The 19,204-nt window shown below is 31.1% G+C and overlaps 1 protein-coding gene across 2 annotated transcripts in view; it reads left to right on the top strand.

The window, feature by feature from the left end:
- The window catches only part of LOC140046447 (probable JmjC domain-containing histone demethylation protein 2C), a 114,068-nt gene that overhangs the window by 50,125 nt on the left and 44,739 nt on the right, over nucleotides 1-19,204 (top strand). The window lies entirely within an intron of this gene.

Genomic DNA, 19,204 nt, shown 5'->3' with positions numbered 1-19,204 from the left:
CCAGTCATTTTTTGGATCAAACACGTATGGAAACATACTTCCATAATGCAGCTAGTAATCAGTGCAAAGTTGTGTCTTGATCTAACCGGGTACCCATTTATACACCTGGGTGGAGAGAGGCAAACGTAAATAAAGTATCTTGCCTACAGATACAAGCAATGAGGCGAGAGTTGGATTTGAACCTCGGTCTCACGATCAGTAGTCCAACGTCCAACACACTGCTACACGACGCTAGTGAATACATACTGCCACAATCAATGATAAGTTTACAGTTCGAGTAATTATGGAACTTCTATTTTAAATGATAGGCGTTAGGAAATTTATTGTCTAAATACTTTCACATTTTAAGTCTGGAAATAGCCTAATGCATCAATTTCGTAAACAAAAAGAATTCTTAAAAGAAACACTGATAGTGATGCATAAATCTGAAATAATTTGTACTGGGAAAGACTAATTAGAATTGATTTACACAATTTAGAGTCAACACAATGGGTTGAAAGACATGTAAAACCTTGGAGTTTGATGTGAATTAATTTATTTCCTATAGTGGTCAACAGTAAGGCTTTAGGATTAATCAGACAGGAAGGCATGTAATTTATATTGATGGCAAGTTTTTATGGAAGGTGCACTCACATCAGAAATACTATTGTGGAAAATATAGGCTTTCTATTCTATCTAAAAAAATTAAATTCTATTCAAAGCATTTATTTGTTGTTTTTGTTGTTTCAAAAATCTGTTATGAAATAATATTTTAAAGACATTTAATTTCGGTTCATAAATGTAGTTATAAAGAATTACAAAAGTTAGCTTTAATTAAATCTAAGATATTATATAATATACAGTAATATCTAGATTTCAAAATGTCATACTCGGATTGGAGAGTGATATTTCATATGTTAAAGAACAATATAAAATAAAAAATTTTTATTTATAAATAACAATTGGAAAACAAAACATGATAATAAAGGGGTTATTACATACGGTGACAGATGAATAAACACAATGAATTAATAGAAAAAAAAGTTTTAAAATGTTATTCTATCAGCGTATGTGTTGAAAGGACATTTGTCGGCAGTATAGCTGCATTTGATTGATCTGTTCCAGATAGATCTCTGTTTATAGCATAATGTCATTAATCTTAATACAGATAGCATCAATATATAATAGGCAACAAGAGACATGAAATAGCATTGCAATTTAATGAGATGATTCGTTAAACAATCTATGGCATATTTTATAAGTGGGTAAAATGAGTCGCATGAGCAAGCAAGTTTAATATGTACATAGTGAAGTAGAGTAATGTAAACATAGACATGTTTGTAGGCTTGGTTCCTGTTGCCGCAAGTGACACTTTAGACTTTGAATTGTAAACTTTTTGTTTTTATTTACCTTCATAACTGCACCTTTAAAATGCAGATATTTAATTTTGCTTTATATAATCTGGTACTCCTCAATGTAGTGTACATTTCCTACAACTAGGGAATGTTTATGAGTTGGCATTATTGAGGAGTGAGAAAAGAGATTACCTATCAACCCCACTAATTACACCCCTTTTTCTAAACTACTTCGTAAAAGGACACCCCAGAGGATGAAATTAAGCACTCTTCCAGGGAAAATTTAAGTACATAGAAGGGAGTTATTTAAAATAAACTATAACAGGATTTTCAACTGTCATGCATTTGTCACAGTTCATAATAAGGCCAACAAGATATAGAGCCTGCTCGAAAATCAGAGGAAGGCGGTTACACTGTTCATATATTTTTGCCTAGATCGTGAAGTTGAGAGCAATGCTTTTAAGCTTTAGTTATACTGTAGTTTTAATGGGTGTTTTCTAAGTATTTCAGTTCATCTATCTTGTTTATTGAATACTTGACTTGCTTGAGTATCTTCAATCAACTTCATCAACAGAACACCTGAGGAGCATACTTAAAGCCACCTGTGTACAATGACCTAGGTCATTGTTAATGAACCAACCTACTGTATGAATTTATAAATTCGTTCTAAAGCCCTGTCTACACTATCAAACTAGTTTGACAAAAGAAGTGTCCAAATATGGCAGTGATATACCCAAATATGATAGTGATATGACATCACAACGTTGATGTAGTGTATGGGCACATCACATTTTTTCACCACATAAAGTTTGATAAGTGTAGACAGAGCTTAACATGATAAATAATAGTAATACTTTATAACACAACTAAAGAACAACAACTGTAAATTGTAAAGCTCTGTCTACATAATCAAACTAGTTTGACAAAAAAGTGTAAGGCGCCCAAATATGGTAGTGATATGCCATCATGTCCATTATATATGGGCACATTAAATTTTTTTGTCACATAAAATTGATACATGTAGTAGTTACAGTAATTGTAAGACTGTGACCTTGCTATATCATCAACTGATCTTTATTCTATTGGTTTGATTCATTAACCATGGTTGCCATGCAGATAAAGTAATGCTTATTGTATCTCTTTTATTTTGTTATCGATTTTGCAATGTGTTTTATCAAAAAGAGATGAATTTATATTATTACTTTTGCAAGAAGTCTACTGTCTCAGACCAATTCAGTTTTGAACAAAACTGATTTCATTTATCCAACAAAGAGATGTAAAAAACGATAACATATCTTGACTAACAGACAGGTTCAAGGACAGACTTAAAAAGACGTAAATGCTGTTGAAAATAAAATAAATAGCTGACTTGCTTAAAATCGGACATTTTTTTTGTCAATGAAGTCATAGTGTTCATGCATTACCTAACCCTTCATTTATGTGCATAATTTGAACTACAGGACTGCAGACTTGTTTGCCTGTCCTAATTTTGTGGTTTTGGAGGGCTGGGTGAATGTCCTTTGTGGTCTCAATGTATAGTACATGATTGGTGCAATAAATATACAATTTCAATTCAAAGTTGTAGAATTGTGGGACATCGCTATTCAGACAGCAATGTGATTTTTAAGCTTTGCCTACACTATCAAACTTGATGTGACAAAAAAATGTGATGTGCCCATATATGGACACAATGATGTCATATCACTACCATATATAATCATATCACTACCATATTTGGACACTTCACACTTTTTTTTGTCAAACTTTTTTTTTTTTAGGATATATTAATTATTGGCAGGAAAAGTGGCATGACAAAAAACTGGCCACCCCACCACAAAATGCATGGGCTTACCTAGTACAATGAGCTCATTCCCCTACATTCAGAATTGATACAGACTCATCTACTATATTGTGGGAAAACATATTTTTTCATATGTTGTATTGAAATATGATTGAACTTATGAATGAAAGTTCAATTTTCTGGAACAATGGTTCATGCCGTAAGAACGAATTTAATGTCTTATGACAAGTATTCATGGGTATAATAAACCACTTTGTCTGACAAATTGTGAAATCTTTTCCATGCCACTTAGCTTTATTGGTTTTTCACACAAAATATATTTGAGGCAAGTAGCATATTTAATTTTAATGTGGAGTAAACATAACACCAAAATGATCTATAAAAATATGTTTTAGTCATAATTGATGTACTGTATAGTAGTACTGTACCCTGCGAAATAAGCATTGCATGCTTTTTAAAGCAATTGTAGACCGGATGTTTGTTTGTACCCAGTCATTATGCTAATATACCCTATACAGTATAAAACATAAAATTTCACTTTGAAACTGAGCAATCTAGATTCTGCCTAAAACGTGACTCATTGTCTAATAGAACACTAACCACATTCAATTCATATGTGTTTTTTCAAATTGTATTTAATAATGTTAAAAAAAAAGAAAAAACTTAATAAATAAATTCACCATCTTCCTCCTCCCCCCTCCCCTCTCATAAAATACTCAAGAATACCTTTGAAATCTCTTATTACCATTAGACCCTCAAAATAGGGGAAGCACTGATAAATATTCAGGTTATTTACATTAACACTTTCACCGCCAAAGACGGAAATCTCTGTCTTTCGATGCCCAGCACCAGACCGCCAAAGACGGAAATTTCCGTCTTTGTTAGATCAGGTATATATGGACAGCATGTAGAAATTTCAACATCCAAATCGATCTGGACCGAAAATATTTTGATACTTTATTAATCCCTAGTGCCATTGACCCCAGCTGGCTTACATCGCGTCCTATCCGTAAACAACATAATGTGCTTACTGCGGACAAAGCAATTGCAGAAATATTTGCCGACTCTGACTCTGAAAATGAGTATTTATTATCCCCAGATGATGTAGGTATATTTGTACCTAAATCTGGTTTATAAAATGTAATAAATAATTTAGCTAGCCTGGCCTAGGCTAGTTTGTAGAATAGGTTGAGAATCGTGACACTGACAGACGGTGCAGTCCAGGCTAAAATCCTCATTGTCTCTGCTTTGTTCTCCGATTGAGCCTAAAGTGCTAAAAGTGAGCCAAGTTCTTTGTACAGTTATGTGGTATTACAGTTTTATTTCAATAAAGTGTTTGGTACCATTGGAAAGTTTATTTCTATCTCATTATTTGAGTGTATATTGCATGTTATTCTGATTATAAATACCTTTGCTATGAGCTTTGAAAAACAGGTAAATTTATCTAAAATGGCTGGCGGTGAGGGGTATAGTACTTCCTTTATTGAATGCCTGGCAGTGAAAGTGTTAATATAGATCGGAATTGACATCAAATTGACATCAAATTGACCTCAAATTGACCTCAAGTTTATATCGTAAATTCACAAGTAAGGATCTCCAATACCAATTTAAAGATTATAATTAAATAAATATATTAATTTTTATAATTTAAGGATAATTATTATTATTTCTGTATATTTTAAAATCAATGTCTGCTGATAATATTATGATGAGTGTGCGAAGAGAATTGAACAAACAACGTGATGGAAACGTTAATATCTGTTGTAAATTATCAGATTGTAATCTTGTCGTGCGTAACAGGCACTTATTGATTGTGTCTCCTCGGTTCAGTGTTGAACTTTGAACAGTTAGATAGTGCAACAATTTTTAAATGTTAATTACACAATAGATAATGCGTATCTGCGTATCTAGGGATATGCTATAAATTGTGTTAATTACATACAAGGATAATGATACGATATACGTGCACTCTGTGTATTGCTAAGAATTTTTATCCTCAAATAACTATACAGGTATATTAGATAGCACAGTACATCTGAGGTCGGTTCAGGTAAGCCTATGACGTTTAGTTATTATATAAATAGTAAGTGTTATCAATTATTTTTTATAGTATTAATTTTCTATAAATTTGTTGCACTGTAAAATTTCCCTGCAACTGTTATATTTGCATTAACATAATGGCTACCATTTTGCAACATTCCACATAAATAATTAGCGTTTCTTTGAATAGAGAAAAAGCATTTCATTCCCACCATTTTTTTTCTTCAAAATCCTAGCTGGATGGCTTTATTTTTTAGCAGGAATTTGTAATCAGATCTATACTACAAACATTAGCCAGCACATTCTTCATATTTATGTGGCTAGCAAGGTTATGTCAGCATTCTATTATTGTCATCTACAGCAGTCAGAAAGTAATAACTAACTGAAATAAACAAACAATAATTGGTTTGCATAGGTTTTGGTGTATACAGCAGTTTGATTTGACTTGAAAGATTGAAGACAAAGAAAATATCAATCCCATACAAGAATACAATTGAATTTAATGTGCTAGAACATTGTTTAATAATAATTGATTTATTGTAGAAAAACTGAATACTATTAGGAAATAATGAATTCATGTTCATTAAGTAAAAGTCAAATTATCTTAAGTCAAAGGTCATATTTTTAATTGCCAATGTTGAGCTAGTGTACTTGTCTACACTATCAAATTAGTTTGACAAAAATGTGTGCTATGTCCAAAATATGGTAGTGATATGCCCAAATATGGTAGTGATATGCTCAAATATGGTAGTGATATGCTCAAATATGGTAGTGATATGCTCAAATATGGTAGTGATGTGCCCAAATATGGTAGTGCCATGTCCAAAATATGGTAGTGATATGCCCAAATATGGTAGTGTTGTGACATCATTATGTCCATATATGGGCACATCACATTTTTTTGTTACAAATTTTGTCATAAACTATCTCAAGTCAAAGGTCATATTTTTAGTTGCCATTAATGTTGAACTAGGTGTATTTCAGGGAATAATTTCGCCAGTGTAGCATAGCAAAAAGCTATACAAAACAACCTTCTTGCTACACATTTCTACAATTGTGTAGCAAAATATACTATAGAAAACTATGTTTCTCGACTCAAAAATCAGTTTTATTAGCAATTTTGCTAAACAAAATTTTAAGAATAAGATGAAATTTTTCCCTGTATTTACAGGTTGTTGTACCATGGTTGTACTATGCAAAGGATAGTATTTAAATCTTTATTAATGAATTTATGATAAATCTTTAATCTTTGAGCTTATAAACTCTAAAAACTTCCTGAAGCATGGTTTATTGTAATATTTTAATGAGTTTTTTTTATTTTAATTTATTTAGAAAACTAAAGTAGCATTAATCTTAAATGAGATTATTGAAAAAAGATCATTTAAAACTTTTCCAGGTTAGCCCAAAAAGCTTAGAAAGTTTCAGTCAGCTCTTTTTATAATCCAAAATAATTAAATAATCTAAATTCAGTATTAAAATTATTTCATTAAAATGATAAATAAATTATAAAATAAATATAACTAGAAAAGATATAAAAATATGCTACTGTTTTTTAGGATGGATGGGCGATTTAATGTGTGTGTATTTTGTCTGTTGTACGCCAAGTGTAATACTAATACAATAGAGTAGTGAGGAATATTTGAATAACATTTTTTTTTAACAGTACGTTACTACCCGTACTAGTTGTCATTATGTCCCCTTAGCCATGTATTATACTCATCTCTAATTAATAAATATTCAAGGTATTATCTCAAGAAATTTCCATTATTTGTCCCTGATGATTCTTGATTAAATTTATGTTTATTAAATCTAGTTCTTAAGGCATCAATCATTATTAAGATTCTGTCATCATTTTTGATAGTATTAGGTCAATGGGACATATAATTAGAGTGTATAAATTACATTGTAAATCGGTTTATGCAAGGTGAACCTTGCCTTGCATCATACAGTGAAATGATACTACTACTACTACTACTACAATTAGTACATGGGCTATGATACTTTATAACACACTTTGATTGTGTTCTTGCAATTTGATTGGTTAATTACGCATCACGTGTCATTTGGAATTAGCCCTATTTAACTGAATGGTGATGTCTAATGGTGATAATTAACATTCTCTTTAATTCTAAACATTTTGAGAATTTTTGCCATGCGACATTGTTGACTGATCATGTTCGAAATTAACTTGTTGTGTGCACCATCTAAAACTGTTCTACTCCGCATCTGAAGCTAGAGCACTGCCTTTTTAATAGCCTAGCTTCCCGGCCTAGCATTCGTCAATGATTTACGATGGATAAATTGAATAAAAGTAGATGTTTTATAAAACAAATAATATGCATAGTTTGTATTCGTTGAATGAAGAGAATATTTCATTCGATGAAAAATTGACTGCTCTATTTTGAACTCGGCTCTGCCTCATTTAAAAGAGCAGTTTTTAACTCATGAAATATTATTTGTATATTAATAGGACATGGGCTCTCAATAATGTATCACATTGTGATGTATACTAGTTTTATTTGGGGATATGAAGTATCACCTTATTTGTTTCTGTCAGTACGTATGAATATTAGTTTGTTGCTTGCTGTAATATAGTAACTGTGTATATTCTGATGTTTAGATCGTGTTGTTATTTTTATAGATTGATGCCATCATTGTAAATGATTGGGTTTCATTATTTAAATACCAACTTGTTTTTGACGCATGTATTTATTACCATATTTATTACAAATCATATGCTGCACAGTAATTTAACACCCACTGTACAAGGCATCGATTTTTGTTTTGACTTTCTCGGGAAATCGGAAATTATTTCCAACATTGTGCGAGGTATAATAAGTTGAATTTGATTATGAAATTGCGAGGATACGTTGCATAGGTAGCCTGATTGTTATCAACAATCGCAACATTGTACCGCTTACCCCCGGGGATATACCTTTAGGGCGCACACTTGAAGGTGTTGGTTTTCTTTGAGGTTAGTCAGCCATCATTACCAATAAAGGTCATTTACTAGCTTAAAGGTTACTTGTTGCTGTTTGGTTCAGGCAGGTTGGTAATGCTATACTGAAATTAATATTCATTTGTCTTCATGGTGGGTTCATAGCGAAATAAAATTTTTTAAATGGAAATGGTAAATGTGAGCAGGGCTCAAAATTGACCTTATGTTAAAATGTCAAAGGTACCTATATTTGCTAGTTAACATTTAAAAAAAAAGGTACTTTTTGGTAAAGGTATTTGCGGCTTGATCTACCAATTTTTGTACATTTAACTTTTTGTAGAATTAATTCATTTGCTAAAACTTGTTTTCATCAATTTTTTTCATTTTTAGTTGAACAGACCTTTGCTACAGACATCCTTATTCTGCAACATTTTATTAGCCTCTTCCTTCAATTACCTATGTCACTATACATAGTTCTTAAATGGAGGTTCAAACCCCGAACTTGTGGTTTCTTGTTCATATTAAATTAAAGGTTTTTAACTGACTTTAATGTTTAATAAATCACTTTGACCCCTAAAGACCTTTTAAGAAAATAAAGCAGTCATGTGGAGAATTACATGGGAAGTGAAATTAGCTGGTCAATGATGTTTTTCACCTTTCGAGATTTGAGGTAAAGTATTACAAAATATGCTTTTACCGTTGCTATTCACCGACTTTACAGTAATAGTATACAAAGTTGAAAAGTTCCTCTAAAGCATCTTTTCCATTAGCGATTTTTTTAACGCGAATCAAACATCCCGTAGTTATGATTGGTTGCACATTTTTCCACATCACAAAAAGTAGTTAAAAATAATAATGTGCATGCGTATTAGTAAACGTTCGATTTGCGCGAATAAATTTGTCTAGTGGACAACCGGCTTTAGATCTAGAAAGGTTTGAAAGCATAGATGTTGCAAGGGTTGTGGATTATTGAAAACTCCATAGTATAGTTCAAATTTATCACAAAAAAACTAAATTATAATATAAAAAAAAGTGATTAATATAGTATTAATTTCTGTCAAAGTTAATGTTGTTTTAGCTTGGGTTTCAGAGAATATTGTAAATTATTAATGTAGGAAATTGCAATTTTAAAATAATTATCACTTATTTACGAGCACCAATACATACATTTTTTCAACATTTTCTCATTATTTTGCACACATAGACTGAGGAACAGTGTTATTTTATGTTTGGTTTATAGTGACTGGGGATACATTAGCATTTAATGTTGAGGCATGTTGGAGAAATTACAATCTAGGCTTAAGAAAAGAAATCAATATTATTTTGTTTCACCTAATTAGTTTTTCTGCCACATGTATTATTTATATAATTCGGTACAGATAAATTCCTTTGACAAATTGTTAAAAACAAAATTGTTATAATTTGTTGATAGATAGATTCATTTAAAAAGATAATTGATAGGAAAAAATAAGACCTTGGTGCTGTATGGGAAACATATCCACGTCATCTCAACTTATAAATATGTGAGGGCTAATTGATATAAATTCTCCACCCCTATCCCCCATATAATCCTAATAGTAAAGATTTACATCTACTGTACTTCAACATTTTGTATTTATTTATTTATTTTTTTTGGTATTTATATTGAATTTTCAATGTCACAATTATGAGATAAAAAGCGACAGTACAGTGCTATCTTTGTATAAGCATTGTGTCCATATTTAGAAACAGCTTGTCTGTTAGATGGCCATTTATTTAGAGGCTAATCGATGCGTAGTATTGACTTTCATTCATGTGTGGACGTTCACAGCAGGATACATAACACACGTGATTGACGTCTACTAAGTGGATGTTACTTTCGCTGTTTTCAAAACCTATCCATTGCAAACGCACCTAAATATATCTCTGTGTTTAATTAGTCTACTGTGTCATCTTGCAAGTGGCTATGCGTATTGTTAGAATGGCAATAATATACAGTATTAATTAATGAGCAGTGTGCGTCGTCGTATTGGACATTTCGATGGATCGAGGCATGTTGGAGATTGTTAAATAGCTAGTGGTATCTAGTTACTTACATCAGCCATGACTGTTTTAACTTGTCAACCTATTCCACCTCACTCTGTTGGCTGGGTAAACTGTGAGCATTTAGAAATTGGAAGAATAAACAGTTAACACACTGTGCGTCTGACTACTCATTCGGTCATGTGACCTCTTTAAATATTTGTTACAAGGAAAGTACATCATTTACATATGACGACATAATTATCATATTTACACTTAATTTTTTTACCAATTATAAATAGTTCAACTTCGTAATTATGTTTACTTTATTTTAGATCAGAAATATAATTATTTTTTTGTACTGAAAATAAAACTGTTTTTGCATCACCCAGTAGAAATATACTGTTATATAAATATTTCATCATTCTTTCTAAAGTGCTAAATACATAAACATCAAAATGTCCAATAAAGTTGATCTATTCACTACTAACTCTTAAAATTTAAGAGATTTGAAAGGAAAGATGAACTTTGTATGTTTATACTACAGCTCCATTGTACTTGTAATACAGTATTGTCCACTTTTGTGAACAAAACCATATTTGGTAAACTGCTGTATACTGTATACATATTGGACCAGTGCAAGGGTTTAAAAGACTGTATTTAATATAATATTAACACATTAATGTTGATAACAACATATTCATATACATTTTTAATATGGAAGTACATTATCGTTCTAATATTAACTGGCCTATAATTTATGACCTGTGTGCGTTGACCATGTTTTCTTTTAATTTACAAAGATAGTACATTCACATAAAGAGCATTAATGTTATGGTTTTTCTACATTAGACATAATGAATGATATGTGCCCTAAATTAGTCGACCTGTTCATTGTGAACTTAACACTGTTCCAGATTTGTAAACGAATCTTAGTACAATGCATACACAGTATACTTTTTAATGCATAATAATTTCACTTCATAGATGACCTGTTATTGCGACCCTACTCACAAGTTTAATCTGGATTGTTGTATTACGCTTGTTGTGAACATTTTTTTTTTTAGATTTAAAATTAATTTTTTAGGATAGTACAATGCAAATTAGTATACCCATTCTTTGTTTGCTAATGTATTATTAACATAGGAGATGATAAGAATAGGATTATTTGGTAATGTTATTATTATGAAAAAATTAAATTTATCAACAAAAGAATACAACGTAGTATTATATGATATTATAAGACCCAGTATCTACCTTATTTTAAAGTATATTTTAAACTAAAATCATTGTTTCTGATTTATATTTCACTAATAATCGTGTAGTGTTATTTTAACAGTATTTTTAACAGTAGTTACTCCGTTTAATTTATCAATCTTTCTTTGATACAAAAACCTACTGAATAATTCTTACCATGTACAAATTTAAAACATTTATACTATACAATACAATACTTTATGCATGAATAATTCTTCGCATTATGTAGTAGAAATATTATATAATTTTAGGGAATACTAAGTATGCATTCAATGACAAGAATTAGTTATACATTTCAACCTATTATTTACGTTACAACAATTTCATTTCACTTAACAATTTTTTTCTTGCTTATGGAATGTATATTGCCGGTTTTGTTGATAACTTTGTAGCATTACTACATCCGGAGAGACGAACGAACGACAACGACTTTAGAATGGCATGAAGATTGTTTGCATTGCATTGTCGTGAACTTATCACCCTAAGCACAGAGTAAGAACTTATCACCCTTCAGAGTTGAAAATAAATGCTATTACAGCATTTCTTGGCTTATACTACTGTAGCCTATTTCCTTTCATCAATCTAGTTTTTAATAAGAGATAATTGCTAGCATTATGCTAACCCTAAAGCAGCGTTCCTAATAAGTCGTGGATGCTTTTCTTAGTATAGCCATCTTAAAGTTGATAATATACGGTCTGTCTTAATAATTAAGTATGTTTTTTTTTATGGTCTACTACTTAGCCAGCAATGCTTAATAATCACTTTCTTAAAAGAAAATAAAATTCATAATCTTAGAGTTTAAATGTGTTTATCACACAGACGGAGTAATAGTTTAAATGTTAATCACGATGTGATACGCGATAAAAAATGTCTTTGTTGTTTTAAGTAAGCTATCCCTGCCTTTTCCTGTTTACCAACGACCTACTCCTCAGGGGCTTTACATGACTAGGTGTTATGTCGAAAATTCCTAGTGCACTAAAGTATCCACTGTCGTAGAGAACTGTTACCACTGCCAAGCAGGTTCGCCCTTAGACCCTAATTACCGCCAGCGGCGGTTGCTATTGGATATGCTGGCTTAGCAAGGTCTAATAACAAGCATTGAGAATGATAGACACTCGCAGTTAACGCTTTTTGGAATAACATTTAAACGGCTTTTATTGGTTCAATATTATTTAATAGAAATTGCATTCTAGATGGCTGTCATGGATGACTAACTTGAAAAAGTATGGTATCAGTGTTATTTAAGGATAACTCTGTTTCTTGAGAAAGTGTTTTGAAGTTCACAGGTACTAGTATAATAACAACACATTAACATTCTTAATTTCAACAATATCATAAAAAAAATTCTAAAAGTAATATTATAATAATAATTTTTTTTTAAATTCAAAAATTAAATATGATTTTTAAAAACAGATCCCTTTAAAGATGAAATGAAAAATTAGACTAAGGAAAATATATTACTAAAGAAATAATACATTGCAGTACAACTTAATTATTTATAATTTATTACAAAATAATGCAAATATTGACAATTTTTTAATACTGTGTAAGTGTAAGACTGATGACGAAAAGCATGTTTTGAAATAAAATATATAGTTCAATAATCTCTTTAGCAATCATACTTGGAGCTTAATAACTCCATAATAGTATTGATAACGGCTTTAGTTTGTAGTAAACTGTTAATTACATACATTTATTTTGGCATTACCAAAAGCAGGTCAAATTTTCAACTTGCAATTTATACGTGATTGCTGACATTTTTTTTTGTAGAAACTGTTTAAAATGATAATCGTCACAAACATATCCATGTCATAAGAGAGTAACTTGATGTAAGGATAGCTGTATAGATTGTTTAAGATTTAATAATTTGAAATTGTCCCATCAACTTTACATTAAATGCCGTGTTCTGAAGGTTGAGTATATTGTCTTACAATTTTTTCTCATTAGCCTAATTCAGCCAATGAAAATATTCTATTTTGGCGTTGGAGATAATCTTCTATTCAAGTCGTATAGTTATTAAGAAATAAAATTTCATCAGCGTCAGTTCAGTCAAGCATGCATAATAAAATAGGTCATAGTATCGACGCTACACCATAGAACATTCTTTCTTAATAATACAAGCTGTATTAATGTCAAGCATATCATATCGCAGACTCCTTGCTCACGTTTCTCGCTTTTCTAATGAAAATTTGAAGAGCTCATCGAAAGCGTACAGTTTCCTCTTCAGTCAGTGCAGACATATGGCAAACAATTGACTTTGGTAATTGTAGAGTATTTGTAGGTGATCCCTAACTGGTGATGGCGTGTGCAGGTGCATTAGTGGGAGTGTTAGAGCAAAGGGCAGTGAGCTCACGTTCTGTTGCTATACCCTATTTGAGTCATGCGGTTTAGACGGGCTAAGAGGAAGTAGCGGGAAACAAAGAACATTCATGCTGCCAGTGGCTCCACACTACAAGTCTACAGAAATCTTAACTACTGTAAACTTGGCAGCCATTTGCCTACGAACTTTGGAATTTTTAACAGTTGTTCGATGATATTATATCTAACAATGGAATAAGGTAAGGGCTGTTTGTTGATTGTTAAGCAGCAGTTTCTACATTTGACTTGAGATTTTATTAATTGTGCAAAGAAAGGGGAGGTAGCTACTAGGTTAGCCAATTTACCATATGGTGGGATCTGACCTTCTGAGGAGATCTTGAATTTAATAAATTGCTACTCCCAACAATGTTTAACAAGAGAGACAATCAAATCTTTTTGGGTGCATTCCCCCGGCCCAATCTGAATGTTGTAACGCAAGAGTTTATTGACCTTTCTAATGTTATCAAAAGAATATATTTCATAGAATTAATTTTTCAAATTAATTAGTTTGCATTGAACCTACAATTGACCTCGCTCAGTCTCATTGGAATTAAATAATTGCCGGAGAACGCATTCAATTTCTTTTCTGGTTCTAACACATTTCAAGTTATCAGAATGTAATGTTTAAATTTTTAAATTTAGATTTATGAGTGCATACTTTTCAAAGAATTCTCGTATTGATTATAGGTTTTTTTTGGTGTTTATTCAATGGTTAATGCCATTACTTCTACATGAATTGATGTGCAGTGTTTTCATGTGGTTAACACTTGATTGCAGCTAAGGTTAAGACTATAAATTTCAAAGCCATTTTATTTTTCGATTTCAAACAATATGGTGGAGTGTTAATGCTAACCTTCTGATTTCAAGGTCACATATTTCATTACTTTTGGATTTGTAACACAAGCCTTTAAAAGGAATTCAGTAGGGTCATTGTAAAGGTCAAACTATACTTGTTTGTTATAATATTACAACACTTGTATAAATTGTCAATATAATCAATTAGTATTAATGAATTATCAGTTATTTAAATTATGTCAACACTATATAGTAAAGTGATAAAAGGAAATGTAGAGAAGGTCATGTTTTTATGACTAAACATTAATTTCCTTTAAATTTATTAGTCTTTCTCTTCTTAGATTTTCGTAAACGTTAACTAGGGATGGAAGTATTATGTTTTTCCCTGAAAACAATTAATTTTCGTTTAATAGATCTATAAATAATTTTGTTTCAATAAAAGATGATGGCTGTTTTTGCGATTTCAATTAATTTACGCATCATGGCTGTTTTATCTGTTAAGTAAATTGTGTAATCAGCGTTTTTATTAATATTTAAAATACTTATTAGTTATTTATACTGATTACAGATTCGTGACTCCAAGCTATGCAATCAAAGTGTGTAAATGAGGTTTCTAAATACATGTCATTGAGTGTGTAATATAAAAACAAACCAGATATTCCGTAATTTATACCATTTTGTTTCTGGTCTAAATAACACTTAGTTTATGGTATATAATATATAATAATACTTAGCTTATAATGTAGACACCAAGCTTTAATGTGACCTTTCTGATTTAACCCAACCACCTATCTGTTTTAAGCCTAGTCTGGTCTAAGTTTACCATTGCTCTTGTCTTAAGACCACCCTGCTTAATTTCTAGCTATATGGAATGATTTTGGTCTAATCACTCACTGATCCATTTTCCTATGGATAAATCTGGAGTCAACCCACCCCACGGTTTAAACATGGATACAGACTAAATACCATATAACACAGTTTTGTATCATTGTGGTATGTCCTTATTTGATTATCTCATATCTTTCTGCTTAACAGTACCATCTTCTTTGTTTTTAACCTGGTTAGCCTTCCTGTTTACCAAGCTTGTGGTTTAAATCTATTAACTATTTGGTTTAACCCTATTACTATGTGGTAACAACCAGTTTTAATCACATGGTTTTATGTCACAACGTGTAACATTTTTATTATCTACAGAAATCTGTTCCTTCCAGCAATCACATGCATACACTCTTAAATTTAATTACATTATTTGATGGACTTTATAATCGACTCTAAAAATACATTTTGATAATAAAAACAGTCCATTTGCCAGTTTATTCATGATTCATAGTTATCATGTCAGTCTGTATTATATTGTATAACACATCAACACGTACAGTGTATTATAATATTCTGAAATCTAAGAATGAGTAATTTTACAGCGTGGCTGCCTGCCACCCTGCTTGTACTTTGATCTGCCAATCAGGGCATGGTATGCAAGGAAGATAAAAGTGAAACTTGTTGATAAAAGACACCTCTCAGGTGAAGTAAGCCATAGGGGTAATGATATATTATGAGTGACCTATTGTGACCTTGTAACAGAATTGATTGAAAGATGCGCTAGTTACTACAATAGGGGACTCCTATTAGGACCTAACAAAGTGTACTCTTTTTAGCAATATTGCTGAATAATCATTGGCTGTAATATATATATATCTTTGTTTGTTCAATAGGAAAGTTTCCCCTTATAAAACTCTGTCTACACTATCAAACTAGTTTGACAAAAAAAGTGTGCCCAAATATGGTAGTATTATGCCCAAATACGGTAGTGATATGACATCATGTCCATATATGGGCACATCACATTTTTTTTTTGGTCACATTAATTAAGTTTGATAATAGTGTGGACAGAGCTTTAGACTTTACCTTGAATAGTATTTGGCCCTAGTAAAACATACATTTCCCAGTACACACAGTAGTAGTGTGTCCTCAAAGGAAATAATATAAAGTACTTATTAGACTGAATCATCAGTGAATGACAATGGATACCTAGAATTGAGTAGGACAGGAAGAAGACATTCTGGTAATGTTTAGTGGGTTACCAAGAGTTATAAATAGTTTTCTTTTGTACAATAACTTTACAATTTCCTGTTGTATTTTCTCTAGTTAGATACCAGTTTCATGGCATCTAACTAGAGAAAATATAGTACCGTCCTTAGAGAAATATAGTACCATCTTGGAACAACAAACATTATTTCTTTTTATAAATAGAATAAATAACTTAATATGCTCTATGGGCTTCCCTCCAATTAAAAAACATTTTTGTTCGAAGATATTGTCTTGGGTTAAATGACTCATGATTATTCCTATGTTATTCTTAAAATAAGTTATTCATTTAATTAAATTAAAATGACTACTTTTCTATTAACATGAGTTTATAGTGAATCACAATTTATTGCATTGGTCCCCACTATTTGTAATTTTAAAGTACCCACCATAGTCATACAGTATTGTTTTTGTATCTACGTTAATCAATTTAAAGGAGATTTTTTTATTCATTTTAAAGTTTAAATGGCGTTCAAGATAAAATTGATCTAACTTTGTTGGACGGAAAGAATTGTTTACTAAAACTTGCATTATGATAAGTCTAAATATAGATTTTCATTAAGTAATGGTACTAGCATAATGAATTCATATAATATGTTTACATCCTTAATATAGAGATTATATTACCTGCCTGGTTGTGTTTACTTTTCATAAACTCTTTGCACAATTTATTATTCATCGCCCACTCTTTCAATTCTATTGTAGACATCCTGTTTTCATTGCACTTTATGCTTGTTTTGTGTACATAGAACCATTAGGAATCTGTAACATGGTAATAATCTGACCTTTGCAACCCTGCAGACTGCATGGTTTTGTAATAGATTTGGCTAGAGTGGCGCTCTAATCTATTGTGTAATCATGTCTACTGTAAAACCCTTTATTTTTAATCCAGTATTTTACTTTTATCTCCCTGTTAATATTTTGTAGTAAACCCATTTTTGTGGGTACTAAATGTTCGCTTTTTGTAATTTTGCTGTCTTTTATTTTAATTAATTCTAGTCCAGTATTTTACTTTTATCTCCCTGTTAATATTTTGTAGTAAACCCTTAATTGTTGTGGTTACTAAATGTTCGCTTTGTGTAAATTTTGTTGTCTTTATATTTTAATAAAATTAATTCTACTGTAGTCCAGTATTTTACTTTCATCTCTCATTTTGTAGTCTTCCATTATGAAAGGTGTGTGTAATAATTTCACTGTACTGTAAACCCTTTATTTTCGTGGGTCCTAAATGTTCGATTTATGTAATTCATTCTTTTCTCCCCTGTAATTTTTAGTCTTGATAGTTTTAAAGAGGTACAGTAGTCAAATGGTAGACAACATAGTGTAGGTACTTTAACCACTACATAAATGTTTGTAAAACAGCAATTTTACATAATACAGTTAATAATAATAAGTGGTGACCTAATTGATCAGTAAACTAAACCACAAAAGCAAATAATTATTAAAAGATCATAAACTTTTAGCTTATGCAAAACAAAAATGAAACATATGAAACCTTGCTCACTCACTCACACCCAGCACGCAGTTGAATCAACAACCAATTAAGTAGAAACCGCATTGGTATTTCGTCTTTCACATCGTTGACAAAGTTTGTTTTTTCTGTTTGGTAATCAAATGTTGGCCTACTGTACTTCCTTTATTGAGAGCTTTTTCTGGTTTTGCCGACTCAGCAAAATGTTAAGTACTTGTATTACAGTTATACAGAATTTTAGATAGCATAGCATAAAATGTGTGTATGTACCAGAAATAGCTATTTTAATTTGAAAAGGTTACAAAATGATCAGATTCTAATATTTATTTATTTTATTTTATTTGAGATGCTTCACCTTTGGAATGGTGGGCGAAGTTGTCAGCAGACTACACCTACATAGATTTATATATATTTATGCTTAGTAAATGCATTGTGCATCTTAATCGTTCATCCTCTGGCCCTTATACAAATTTTAGTTTATTTAAAAAATGAATCTTACAAACTAATTTTAAAGCTACCATACCTATACTATAGTAAAATTCTTAAGCTCTGTTTATACTATCAAACTTTATGCGACAAAAACATGTGGTGTGCCCATATATGGACATAATGATGTCATATCACTACCATATTTGCACATATCACCACCATATTTGCGCATATCACTACCCTATTTGGGTCAAACTAGTTTGATATTGTAGACAGGGCTTTAGTTTTGTCAAACATAACAAAATTCCATTTTAAAAAATGAATATTATTAACGGTAGCTCATAATAATTGAACTTGAGGCAGACAGGAGTCACATTAGTTTGATATTGTAGACAGGGCTTTCTTTAGTTTTGTCAAACATAACAAAATTCCATTAAAAAAAAATGAATATTATTAACGGTCGCTCATAATAATTGAACTTGAGGCAGACAGGAGTCACATGCTCTTTCAAGTTCTGCTTTCAAATATTTGAATACTGAAGTAAATAACAAAATATGTTGCCTTAAGCAATCTGCAATACAAGGACACATCATCACTTAGTTTATTCCAAACTGAATAATCAAAATATATATTAGTTGGTATTAGTTTCATTGTGTACCCACCTCCTAGACTCAATCACGCAGTGCAAACAACAA

Source organism: Antedon mediterranea, chromosome 4 (genome assembly GCF_964355755.1).
Source record: "Antedon mediterranea chromosome 4, ecAntMedi1.1, whole genome shotgun sequence".
Taxonomy (NCBI): Eukaryota; Metazoa; Echinodermata; class Crinoidea; order Comatulida; family Antedonidae; genus Antedon; species Antedon mediterranea.
Note: the sequence above shows the minus strand (reverse complement) of the source record. Positions and strands in the feature narration are given on the sequence as shown.